The sequence below is a fragment of the Tamandua tetradactyla genome, chromosome 10 (genome assembly GCF_023851605.1).
Source record: "Tamandua tetradactyla isolate mTamTet1 chromosome 10, mTamTet1.pri, whole genome shotgun sequence".
In the NCBI taxonomy this organism is placed as follows: Eukaryota; Metazoa; Chordata; class Mammalia; order Pilosa; family Myrmecophagidae; genus Tamandua; species Tamandua tetradactyla.
The window spans coordinates 88,125,077-88,139,271 of NC_135336.1; the positions used below are offsets into that span (position 1 = coordinate 88,125,077).

Sequence of the window (14,195 nt, forward strand, 5' to 3'; positions counted from 1 at the left end):
CACATATTGGATAAAGGCTTGATATCCTGTGTTCATAAAGAAATTATACAGCTCAACAACAAAAAACCAAACAACCCAATTATAATATGGACAGAGGATATGCACAAGCACTTTTCTGAAGAGCAAATACAGATGGCTAAAAAGCACATGAAGGGTTGATCACCTTCATCAGCTATAAGGCAAATGCAAATTAAGACAACAATGAGATATCACCTCACAGCTATGAGAATGGCTGCTATTAAAGAGGAAACTATAAATGTTGGTGAGGATGTGGAGAAACTGGAACACTTATCCACTGTTCATGGGAATGTAAAATGGTTCAATCACTGTGGAAGTCAGTGTGGCAACTCCTCAGAAAACTAAATATTGAGTTGCCCTATGACCTGGCAATACCAATATTCAGTATATACTCAGATGAATTGAGGGCAGTGACATGAATAGACATTTGCACACCAATGTTCATAGCAGCACTATTCACAATTGACAAGAGATGGAAACAATCCAGGTGCATATCAACAGATGAGTGGATAATGTAGTGTATACATATGATAGAATATTATGCAGCATTTAGACAAAATTATCTGTCCCAAAACATATGACAATGTGGATGAACCTTGAGGACATAATGTTGTGAAATAAGTCAGACACAAAAGGACAGGCACTGTATGATTTCATTATTATGACTGTGTAAAGCCACCAGTGTTTTGGAGCAACTAGAAGGAAAAATTTGAAATGAGGGCATGGTAGCCCATGACAAACTATGAAAACTGTTCTGTAGCTGTTTGTTGAAGCGTACTTTGAAAATTATTGTTTTTCATTTTCTTTTCTTTGTGTATATATATATATATTTTACAAGAAAAAAATGTAAAAATGAACAAATAAAAAACTATAGGTCATTATAGTAATATTAAATAAAATAAATTCCTGAAATAAAAAAGTGAAAATATTTAGTAACATAGTTCACTAGTATAGCAAAGTTGATATTTGTAACAACTTCTTACTTGATATTTTGAGAATGCACACAGTTTTGATAGTTAATCAAATGGTGTTTATGATAGTGTTTAATATTTAGAATTTAAGATACTCTGATATCTGTATCTATAGATTGTTTTCCCTCCTTGCTTTAATTTTAAATTAGAGTATGAAACATATTGTACAAACAGACTTTATGATTACTTAGATTTTTTTTAAATTTGCCTATGGATAAGCTAACTAAGATATCCATTTTAGGTGGTTAAGATTTTCATATGTTAATTGTAAAAATATATGTATCTTCAAAATCAGGAAAATATCTAAAAACATAGGTCATTACTATAGCAATGCAGATATTTGTAAGAACTTTCTACTTGATATTTTGGGAACATTTACAGTTTTGACAGCTTACCAAATGGTATCTAAGTTAGTGTTTAATACTTAGAATTTAAAACTTTACTGTCTGAATTTGTAGATATTTTCCTTGTTGCCTTAATTTTTTCTTTTGCCTTGGCAGGCACTGGAAATAGAACCTGGGTCTCCGTCATGGCACATGAGAACTCTGCCTGTTGAGCCACCATGGCCCACCCTGTTGCCTTAATTTTAAAATGGTTTTTGAAACTTACTGTACAACACAGACTTACAATGATTATATGGATATTTTATTTAAATATGCCTAAGATATCCATGTTTGGTGGTTCTAAGTGTATTGTTTGTTTCCTTAGATTAAAAAACAAAACAAAACAGAAAAGCCAGGTGGTTGGCCCTGCTACTGGCGGAAGCCACGGAAGCCTCTGAGGTGGCAGTGGTGGCAGAGCCTGTGGCTCTGTGCTCGGGTGACCCTGACAAACCGGTGGGTGCGAGCAGAGCTGCCGCCACCTTGGCCTGTAGCTCCAGTGCTGCCTGCCCGGGAGCAGATCCAGTCATAGGTGGGTGAGCTGTCCTGGGCCTCGCGCACCAACATCCTGAGTACCCTGCCCAGCTGCAGCAAGATCCTACCCAACAGCCCTGAGCTCAACATGGACCTAGTCAAGAGCTACTGCCTGCAGGATGAGATAGTAAATCCAACTCTACGGAAAGATTTGAAAACTGTACCGAAATTCTACTGTTGTCCCAATGAAGGATGCCCTAGAGGCTGCAACAGACCATTTTCTCAATTCTTTCCTGTAAAACAGCACTTTATAAAAATGCATGTTAAAAGCAGCAGTTTGGCGGTTCCTCAAAAAGCTGAATATAGAATTGCCATATGACCCAGCAATACCATTGCTAGGTATCTACTTGAGGACTTAAGGGCAAAGACACAAATGGACATTTGCACACCAATGTTTATAGCAGCATTATTTACAATTGCAGAGATGGAAACAGCCAAAATGTCCATCAACAGATGAGTGGCTAAACAAACTGTGGTATATACATATGTGGAATATTATGCAGCTCTAAGACAGAATAAACTTATGAAGCATGTAATAACATGGATGGACCTAGAGAACATTATGCTGAGTGAGACTAGCCAAAAACTAAAGGACAAATACTGTCCTTTATACTTTCATACTTTATGAAATACTGTTCATATCTCACTGATATGAACCGACATTCAAGAATAAACTTGGAATATGTCATTGGTAACAGAGACCATCAGGAGATAGAAATAGGAAAAGATAATGGGTAATTGGAGCTGAAGGGATACAGACTGTGCAACAGGACTGGATACAAAAACTCAGAAACGGACAGCACAATACTACCTAATTGTAATGTAATTATGTTAAAACATTGAATGAAGCTGCATGTGAGGCATAGTTTTTTTTTCTCTCTATTATCATTTTATTTCTTTTTCTGTTGTCTTTTTATTTCTTTTTCTAAATCGATGCAAATGTACTAAGAAACGATGAATATGCAACTATGTGATGATATTAAGAATTACTGATTGTATATGTAGAATGGAATGATTTCTAAATGTTTTGTTAATTTTTTTAATTAATAAAAAAAAAAGAAGAAGCATAAACATAGTAAGTGCAGCAATTCTTATGGTACTGAATGGGACTTGAAAAGACATGCAGAGGACTGTGGCAAAACCTTCCAGTGCACATGTGGTTGTCCTTATGCCAGCAAAACAGCTTTGTAGTTATGCATCTATTGAAATGGTCATGAGATCCCTGCTGATCACAGGGATCCAGCCTGTAAGAAAAGGAAAGTGGAGAACTCCATGAACAAGAAGATGTCAAAAAAGACCACTGAATCATTGCTAGATAAACTGACCTTTAGGGCACAGACACAATAACTAGAAACTTCAAAAATAAAGTTAGTGGGGGGTGCAAGGTAGGTCCTGCCATGCGGGAGACCTGGGTTTGATTCCTGGTCCATGCACTTCCCAAAAAACAAACAAGAAAACCAACCAAACAAACAAAAATTTAACAAATGGTGCTGCAATAACGGGATACTCACATGGAAAAATAATGAAATGTGACCCCGCCATAGAGCATACAAAATAATATATAAAGCTATTAGAACTTGCAGCTATAAGACCAGAAGACACTCTTACTCCAAGATATTCTTAGAATTTGCTTTTACAAGTAGCTTTGGTTAAACTGCCTGTTCTGGAGTTTTATCCTATGCCTGTCTTTATGCCTACTGTAGCCAGCCTGTGGTAGTAGGTGTGGATCTGCTCTGCCACAGGCACCATTCACTTACTTTCCTTGTCCATGGTAACCCTGATCCTCAGTCTAGATTCAGAGGTTTGCTAAAGGAGAGCCTACTTATCTCAAACATTTTGAATCCCACGGCTGTTAAGCCAATTAGTACAAGTAAATGTCGAATCAGTTTGAGAATAAGACAATATAGAGGAGTCTAGGGAAGCCAACTGTGCAGAAGGTATGAAGTTTGGTGAGGCATAAGACAGATCTGACTGCACACTGATGGAAGAAATGCTGTTCTTCTGACATGTATTCCCTAATTGTTGTAAAGCAGTAGGTGGACCTTTACCCAAGTTCATAGGATAAACTCTGGAATAGGCAGTTTACCAAATGCACTTTGGGCTTTTGTAAAAAAAACAAACAAGCAAACAAAAAAAAACAGAGGATCAATAAGGAAATAGAGAACTTAAACAATTTGATAAAAGAATTAGACCTAATAGATATTTATAGGTAGTTAAACCCCCAAAACACCAGGATATACATTCTTCTCTAGTGCTCATGAAACATTCTCCAGGATAGATCATATGCTGGGGTAAAAAACAGGCCTTCATAAGTTTTAAAACACTGAAATTGTTCAAAGCACTTTCTCTGGCCACAATGAAGCTGGAAATAAAAAATCATCAAAGAAAGAGAACTTTCACAAATATATGGAAATTATATAACGCACTCTTAAACAATGAGTAGGTAAAACAAGAACTTGCTAGAGAAATGGGTAGCCAACTGGAGACAAATGGAAATGAGAAACAACACATCAGAACTTAAGGGATGCAGCAAAGGCTGTGCTGAAGGGAAATTTATTGCTCTAAATGCCTATATGAAAAAAGAGCAAAAATCAAGGACTTAACTGCTTACCTGGAGGAACATGAGAAAGAATAGCACACTAGTCCCAAAGCAAACAGAAGATGAAAAATAACAAAGATTAAAGCATAGTTAAAAGAATGAGAAAACAAATGAACAATAGAAAGAATCAATAAAAGCAAAAGTTGGTTCTTTGAGAAAATCAATAAAATCGAGGGACCAATAGCAAGGCTGATGACAAAGGAAAAAAAGACAGAGGATGCAAATAAACAAAATCAGAAATGAGAAGGGGGTCATTACCACAGACCCTGAAGAAATAAAAAAACAAATCATAAGAGGATACCATGAGCAACTATATGCCAATAAACAAGACAACTTAGATGAAATGGACAAATTCCTGGAAACACATGAGTTACACTGACTCAAGAAGAAATAGATCTCAACAAACCAATCCACAAGTAAAGAGATTGACTCAGTCATCAAAAATCTTTTTACAAAGAAAAGCTCAGGGCCAGATGATGTCACTGGGGAATTTTATCAAACATTCCATAAAGAACTGACAACAATCCTGCTCAAGCTTTTCAAAAATTTGAGGAAAAAGGAACTCTACCTAACTCATTTTATGAAATGAACATCACACCAAAACTGCATAAAGATGCTATAAGAAAGGAAAATTACAAGCCAATCTCCCTAATGAACATAGTTGCAAAACTTCTCAACAAAATACTAGCAAAATCAAATCTAACAATACATTAAAGGAATTATACATCATGACCAAGTTGGGTTTATACCAGGAATGCAAAGATGGTTCAACACAAGAAAATCAATTAAGGTAATACAGAACATTAACAAATCAAAACAAAAACTCACATGATCACCTCAATTGATGCATAAAAAGCATTTGACTAAATTCAACATTCTTTTCTCATAAAAACACTTCAACAGGTAGGACGCAAAGGTAACTTCATCAATATGATAAAGAGAATACATGAAAAACCCATAGCCAGCACTGTACTCAATGGAGAGAGACTGAAAGCTTTCCCCCTAAGATTGGGAATGAGACAAGGATGCCCTCTGTCACCACTATTATTCAATATTGTTCTAGAAGTTCGAGCTATACCAATCAGGCAGGAAACAGAAATAAAAGGCATCCAAATTGGAAAGGAAGAAGTAAAACTTTCACTATTTGCAGATGACATGGTATTACACTTGGAAAACCTGAGGAATCTAAACAAAGTTACCTGAGCTAAGAAAAAAATTCAGCAAAGTAGAGGGACATAAGATTAATGTGTATCAGTAATGTTTCTATATATAAGCAATGACCTGAAAAGTCAATTATGGAAAAAATTCTATTCAGCATAGCAACTAAAAGAATCAAGTATCTAGGAGTGAACTTATAAAGGACTTGTACATAGAAAACTACATAACATTGCTAAAAGAAGTCAAAGATCTAAATAAGTGGAAAGACATTCCTTTCTCATGTATAAGAAGGTTAAATGTAGTTCAGATGTCAATTCTACTGAAATTGATCTACAGATTTAATATAGTACCAATTAAAATTCTAACAACTTACTTTAAGGACATGAAAAAGCTAGTTACCAAATTTATATGGAAGGGAAAGAGACCCTGAATAGCTAAAAGCATCTTAAAAAAGAATAAAGAAGTAGGAGGATTAAAGCCTCAGTGGTCAAAACAGCAAGTGGTTCAACAACACTCTCTTAAACAACAAGTGGGTCAAAGAAGAAATTGCAAGAGAAATTAGTAAATACCTAGAGGCGAATGAAAATGAAAACACAACATATCAAAACTTATGGGACACAGCAAAGGCAGTGCTAAGAGGGAAATTTATTGCCCTAAATGCCTATATCAGAAAAGAAGAAAAGGCAAAAATTCAGGAAGTAACTGTCCACTTGGAAGTACTGGAGAAAGAACAGCAAACTAACCCCAAAGCAAGCAAAAGGAAAGAAATAACAAAGATTAGAGCTGAAATAAATGAAATTGAAAACATGAAAACAATAGAGAAAATCAATAAGGCCAGAAGTTGGTTCTATGAGAAAATCAATAAGATTGATAGGCCCTTAGCAAGATTGACAAAAAGAAGAAGAGAGAGGATGCAAATAAATAAGATCAGAAATGGAAGAGGAGACATAACTACTGACCTCACAGAAATAAAGGAGGTAATAACAGGATACTATGAACAAACTTTACGCTAATAAATACAACAATTTAGATGAAATGGACGGGTACCTGGATAGACATGAACAACCAACTTTGACTCAAGACATAGATGACCTCAACAAACCAATCACAGGTAAAGAGATTGAATTAGTCATTCAGAAGCTCCCTAAAAAGAAAAGTCCAGGACCAGACGGCTTCACATGTGAATTCTATCAAACATTCCAGAAAGAATTAGTACCAACTCTCCTCAAACTCTTCAAAATAATCGAAGTGGAGGGAAAACTACCTAATTCATTCTATGAAGCCAACATCACCCTCATACCAAAACCAGGCAAAGATATTACAAAAAAAGAAAACTACAGACCAATCTCTCTAATGAATATAGATGCAAAAATCCTCAATAAAATTCTAGCAAATCGTATCCAACAACACATTAAAAGAATTATACATCATGACCAAGTAGGATTCATCCCAGGTATGCAAGGATGGTTCAACATAAGAAAATCAATTAATGTAATACACCACATCAACAAATCAAAGCAGAAAAATCACTTGATCATCTCAATTGATGCAGAGAAGGCATTTGACAAGATTCAACATTCTTTCCTGTTGAAAACACTTCAAAAGATAGGAATACAAGGGAACTTCCTTAAAATAATAGAATATATGAAAAACCCACAGCTAATATCATCCTCAATGGGGAAAAATTGAAAACTTTCCCCCTAAGAACAGGAACAAGACAAGGATGCCCACTATCACCACTATTATTCAACATTGTGTTGGAGGTTCTAGCCAGAGCAATTAGACAAGAAAAAGAAATACAACGCATCAAAATTGGAAAGGAAGAAGTAAAACTATCACTGTTTGCAGACGATATGATACTATACGTCGAAAACCCGGAAAAATCCACAACAAAACTACTAGAGCTAATAAATGAGTACAGCAAAGTAGCAGGCTACAAGATCAACATTCAAAAATCTGTAGCTTTTCTATACACTAGTAATGAACAAGCTGAGGCGGAAATCAAGAAACAAATCCCATTTACAATCGCAACTAAAAGAATAAAATACCTAGGAATAAATTTAACTAAAGAGACAAAAAACCTATATAAAGAAAACTACAAAAAACTGCTAAAAGAAATCACAGAAGACCTAAATAGATGGAAGGGCATACCGTGTTCATGGATTGGAAGACTAAATATAGTTAAGATGTCAATCCTACCTAAACTGATCTACAGATTCAATGCAATACCAATCAAAATCCCAACAACTTATTTTTCAGAAATAGAAAAACCAATAAGCAAATTTATCTGGAAGGGCAGGGTGCCCCGAATTGCTAGAAGTATCTTGAGAAAAAAAAACGAAGCTGGAGGTCTCACGCTGCTGGACTTTAAGGCATATTATGAAGCCACAGTGGTCAAAACAGCATGGTATTGGCATAAAGATAGATATATCGACCAATGGAATCGAATAGAGTGCTCAGATATAGACCCTCTCATCTATGGACATTTGATCTTTGATAAGGCAGTCAAGCCAACTCACCTGGGACAGAACAGTCTCTTCAATAAATGGTGCCTAGAGAACTGGATATCCATATGCAAAAGAATGAAAAAAGACCCGTATCTCACACCCTATACAAAAGTTAACTCAAAATGGATCAAAGATCTAAACATTAGGTCTAAGACCATAAAACAGTTAGAGGAAAATGTAGGGAGATATCTTATGAAACTTACAATTGGAGGCGGTTTTATGGACCTTAAACCTAAAGCAAGAGCACTGAAGAAGGAAATAAATAAATGGGAACTCCTCAAAATTAAACACTTTTGTGCATCAAAGAACTTCATCAAGAAAGTAGAAAGACAGCCTACACAATGGGAGATAATATTTGGAAATGACATATCAGATAAAGGTCTAGTATCCAGAATTTATAAAGAGATTGTTCAACTCAACAACAAAAAGACAGCCAACCCAATTACAAAATGGGAAGAAGACTTGAACAGACACCTACCAGAAGAGGAAATACGGATGGCCAAAAGGCACATGAAGAGATGCTCAATGTCCCTGGCCATTAGAGAAATGCAAATCAAAACCACAATGAGATATCATCTCACACCCACCAGAATGGCCATTATCAACAAAACAGAAAATGACAAGTGCTGGAGAGGATGCGGAGAAAGAGGCACACGTATCCACTGTTGGTGGGAATGTCAAAGGGTGCAACCATTGTGGAAGGCAGTTTGGTGATTCCTCAAAAAGCTGAATATAGAATTGCCATACGACCCAGCAATACCATTGCTAGGTATCTACTCAAAGGACTTAAGGGCAAAGACACAAACGGACATTTGCACACCACTGTTTATAGCAGCATTATTTACAATTGCAAAGAGATGGAAACAGCCAAAATGTCCATCAACAGAAGAATGGCTAAACAAACTGTGGTATATACATACGATGGAATATTATGCAGCTTTAAGACAGAATAAACTTATGAAGCATGTAATAACATGGATGGACCTAGAGAATATTATGCTGAGTGAGTCCAGCCAAAAACTAAAGGACAAATACTGTATGGTCCCACTGATGTGAACGGACATTTGAGAATAAACTTGAAATATGTCATTGGTAACAGAGACCAGCAGGAGTTAGAAACAGGGTAAGATAATGGATAATTGGAGCTGAAGGAATACAGACTGTGCAACAGGACTAGATACAAAAACTCAAAAATGGACAGCACAATAATACCTAATTGTAAAGTAATGATGTTAAAACACTGAATGAAGCTGCATCTGAGCTATAGAGTTTTTTTTTTTTTACTATTATTACTACTTTTATTTCTTTTCTCTATATTAACATTTTATATCTTTTTCTGTTGTGTTGGTAGTTCCTCTAAACCGATGCAAATGTACTAAGAAATGATGATCATGCATCTATGTGATGATGTTAAGAATTACTGAGTGCATATGTAGAACGGTATGATTTGTAAATGTTGTGTTAATTTCTTTCTTTTTTTTTTTCTTTCTTTCCGTTAATAAAAAAAAAAAAATAAAAAAAAAACAGCCAGTGGTCAAAACTGACACAAAGACAGAAGTATTCACCAATAAAATTGAATTGAGAGTGCAGAAATAGACCACTAAATCTTTGGTCAACTGATCTTTGACAAGGCCCCCAAAGCCATTGAACTGGGACAAAATAGTTTTTTCAGCAAATGGCATGGGAGAACTGAATACTAATAGCCAAAAGAATTAAAGAGGGCCCTTACCTTATATATGAAGCCAACATCACCCTAATACTAAAGCCAAAGATACCACAAAAAAAAAATTACAGACTAATCTCTTTAATGAATATAATGTAAAAATCCTCAACAAAATACCTGCAAATCAAATCTAGCAGCACATTAAAAGAATTATACACCATGACCAAGTGGGATTTTTTCAAGGTACACAAGGCTGGTTCAACACAAGAAAATCAATTAATGTAATATACCATAACAATATATCAATAATTCAAATCAGAAAAACCATATGATCATATCGATTGATGCAGAAAAAGTATCTGACAAAATTCAACATCTTTTTTTCCTGATGAAAACACTTCAAAGAATAGGAATAGAAGGGACCTTCTCAACATGGTAAAGGAAATATATGAAAAATCCACAGCAAGCATCATCCTTAGTGGGGAAAGACTGAAAGCTTACCCTTTAAGATCAGGAACAAGACAAGGATGCCCACTGTCACCATTGTTATTTAGCATTGTGCTGGAAGTTCCAGCCAGAGCAATTAGACAAGAAAAAGAAATAAAAGGGCATCCACTTTGGAAAGGAAGAAGTAAAACTCTGTTTGCAGATGACATGATACTATATGTCAAAAATCCTGAAAAATTGACAGCAAAGCTCCTACAGCTAATAAATGAGTACAGCAAAATGGCAGGGTACAAGATCAACACCCAAAATAGAGTACTATTTCTATACACTAGTGATGAGCAATCTGAGGAGAAAACCAAGAAAAAAATTCCATTTATAATCACAATCGAAAGAATCAAATACTTAAGAAAAAAGTTAACTAAGGATATAAAAGACCTATACACAGAAAACTATAAGAAACTGCTAAAAAGAAATCATGGAAGACCTAAATAAATGGAAGGGCATACTGTGTTCATGGATTAGAAGACTAAATATAGTTAAGATGTTAATTCTACCAAATTAACTGATAGATTTAGTGCAAAAACAATTAAAATAACAACTTACTTTGCAGAAATAGAAAAAACAATAACTAAATTTATTTGGAAGAGCATGGTGCACAAATAGCTAAAAATATCTTGAGAAAGAAAAATGAAGTGGGACATCCACTACCTGACTTTAAAGTATATTATGAAGCTAACAGCATTGTACTGACATAAAGACAGATACACTGGCAAATGGAATCAAATTGAGTGTTAAGAAATAGACTCTCTATGGGATATAGTTAATGAAGATGATGATGATGATGTTGTTTTATCAATTGTAACAAAGTTACCACACTAATGAAAAATGTTAATAAAAGTGAAAACTGCATGAGTGAAAAAAAAAAAGAAATAGACTCTCTCATCTATGGACAACTGATCTTTGACAAGGCAGTCAAGCCAACTGACAGGGCCCAGAGTAGCCTCTTCAATAAATGGTGTTTGGAGAACTGGATATCCGAATGCAAAAGAATGAAAGAGAAACCATAACTCAAACCCTATACAAAAATTAAGTCAAAATGGATCAAAGACCTAAACATTAGAGTTAAGACCATAAAACTGTTAGAAGAAAATCTAGGGAAATATCTTATAAATCTTGTAATAGGAGACTGGTTCCCTAGACCTTATACCCAAAGCATAAGCACTGAAAAAAAATAGATACATGGGATATCCTCAAAATTAAATATTTTTGTGCATCAAAGAATTTTGTCAGGAAAGTAATAAGGCAGCCTGTGCAATGGGAGACAATATTTGGAAACTACATATCAGATAAGGATTCAGTATCCAGCATATATAAAGAGATTCTTCAACGCAACAACAAAAAAGACAAACAACCTAATTTAAAAACGGACAAAAGGAGACTTCTGGGAAAATGGCCAAATAGAGTAGGTCAAGTTCAGCCCTGCACCACATAAAAATTAGAGAAGAGATGGAAGGGCAACTGGCGATTCAAGAGTGCAACTGACCTGGGAGAGCCTTCTGCACCACATAGGGCAGCTCTGGTTGCAGAGGCTGAGGAACTGAGAAGCAGAAAGCTGGAGCCTGGCACAGAGGTACTGAGCCTGCGGGACTGCACAGACGGGGGTGGGGACTAGGAAGAAAGCCAGGCCACATTCCTTGAACGTACTACCCTCATCAGTGCAGCTCCATAACTCGCGGCTCACCCCAACCCCACGCACTCGAATGCCATCACCTGCACCCATCCCCCATGCTCCAAGCACCCTCACCCCACCAGCCCCCACGGCAGGTACCCATCCCACACCCCCACCCAAAGTGCAGCCCAACCTACCCCTTCTGCACTCCTCCTGAGCACTACCTCCCCCTCCCTGTTCCCTGCAGGCTGCTGCCAGCACAAAAAGGCTGTGGGCACTTACCTCCATACCCAGGCTACCCCCACCCCACACCCATAGTGTGGCACAGCCTCACCCTGCCCCCACTGAGCTCTGTGCATCAGTTTACAGCACTCCTAGACCCGCACATGTGCATGGGCCCCCAATCACTTCCATCAGCTCTGGGAACTTCAGTTTATGGCACTCCTAAGCCCACACATGTGCACAGACCTCCAGTCATGTCATTCACCTCTGGAAATGTCAGTTTATGGCAGTCCTAGAACTGCTCATGCACATGGCCCTCATTCACACTTCCCAGCTCTGAGAAAGTGCTAACCTGTACAGCTGGGTCACATCTGCTCCCAATAAATGAAAGCATAACACTGATCTTCTGCCACAGCTCTACACATGCACACAAAGGGCCCCACACCCTAGACCAGTGTATACCAGGGTTATACACCCCAGACTGGTGCACACACACACACACACACACACAGCTACATTACTCTCTGAACACGGGGCACATGTTCACAAGTCACAGCATAACATCCCCAACCTGTGCCTATACCTGCCCTGAAATGAATCACCACACAGTTGTACCCTGTCCTATACCCTGCTCCCTGCTGCACATCCATCCTGCAAACACAAGCCCTTAGACTACTGTTACTGAAAGAAATCAATTCCCAAAGCAAATCCATCAAGATATTTACATGTGGTGAAAACAACAGATGATCACTAAGCATATCACGGTTGCAGACAGATATAGCCCTGCCTAACAACCAAATTAAAACACTAGAGGAGACATAGACATTGGAACAACTAATCAAAGATGCTCAAATGACTCTACTTAATAAAATAAGTGGGATGGCAAATGGCATATAGTAGATCAAGAAGACAGTAGAAGAGCATAAAGAGGAATTTGAAAAATGAAAGGTTTCATAGACAAACAAGACCTGAAAGAATTTGTCAACAAGAGACTGGCCCTATAAGAAATACTAAAAGGAGTTCTAATGGCTGAAAAAAAAGACAGGAGAGGGAGATCGGGAGGAGGGAACAGAACTGAAGAGTACCAGTAAGGGTAATTTGAAGGATAAAAAGAGAAAGAGGGAAAAGAATATATAGATCTGACAAATAAAATTAAAAAGATAAGATGGTATAATCAAGAAACGCCTTTTCAGTAATAACATTGAATATTAATGGACTAAACTTACCAATTAAAAGATACAGACCAGTAGAATGGATTAAGAAATACAATCCAACTATATAATGCTTACAAAAGACTTATCTTAGACACAAAGATATAAATAAATTGAAAGTGAAAAGGATGGAGAATGATCTTCCACACAAGTTATAAACAAAAGAAAGCAGGGGTAGCTATACTAATATCGGCCAAAATAGACTTTAAATGTAAAGATATCATAAGAGACAAAGAAGGACACTATATACTAATTAAAGGGTCAATTTGCCAAGAAAATATAACAATCATGTTTATGCTTCTAATCAAGGAGCTCCAAAGTACATGAGAGAGACACTGGCAAAACTGAAGGGAGCGATAGATGCTTCAACAATAATAGTAGGAGACCTCAGTACACCACTCTCCTCTATACATAGAACAACCAGACAGAAGATTTAAAAGGAAATAGAGAAGTTAAATGACTTGATGTTTTATATATATATATATATATATATATATATATAAAACACATATATAGGTCATTGCCCCCAAAACATAAGGATATACATTCTTCTCTAGTGCTCATGGAACAATCTCCAGGACAGATCATATGCAGGGGCACAAAACAGGTCTTTATAAATTTATGGACATTGAAATTAGTCAAAGCACTTTCTCTGATCACAATGGGATGAAGCTGGATATCAATAACCACCAAAGAATGAGAACATTCACAAATATATGGTGATTAAATAACACACTCTTAAACAACCAGTAGGTCAAAGAAGATATTGCTAGAGAAATTAAATTAGTAGCTATCTGGAGATGAATGAAAATGAGA

General features: G+C 36.5%; 1 protein-coding gene across 1 annotated transcript in view; it reads right to left on the reverse strand.

The window, feature by feature from the left end:
• Positions 1-2,961: 2,961 nt before the first annotated feature.
• Positions 2,962-14,195, reverse strand: part of LTN1 (listerin E3 ubiquitin protein ligase 1) — a 111,796-nt gene continuing 100,562 nt past the window's right edge. Inside the window, exon 31 of the transcript XR_013158632.1 lies at positions 2,962-3,147. The gene's annotated coding sequence lies outside the window, so the exon portion shown is untranslated. The remainder of the gene's footprint in view (positions 3,148-14,195) is intronic.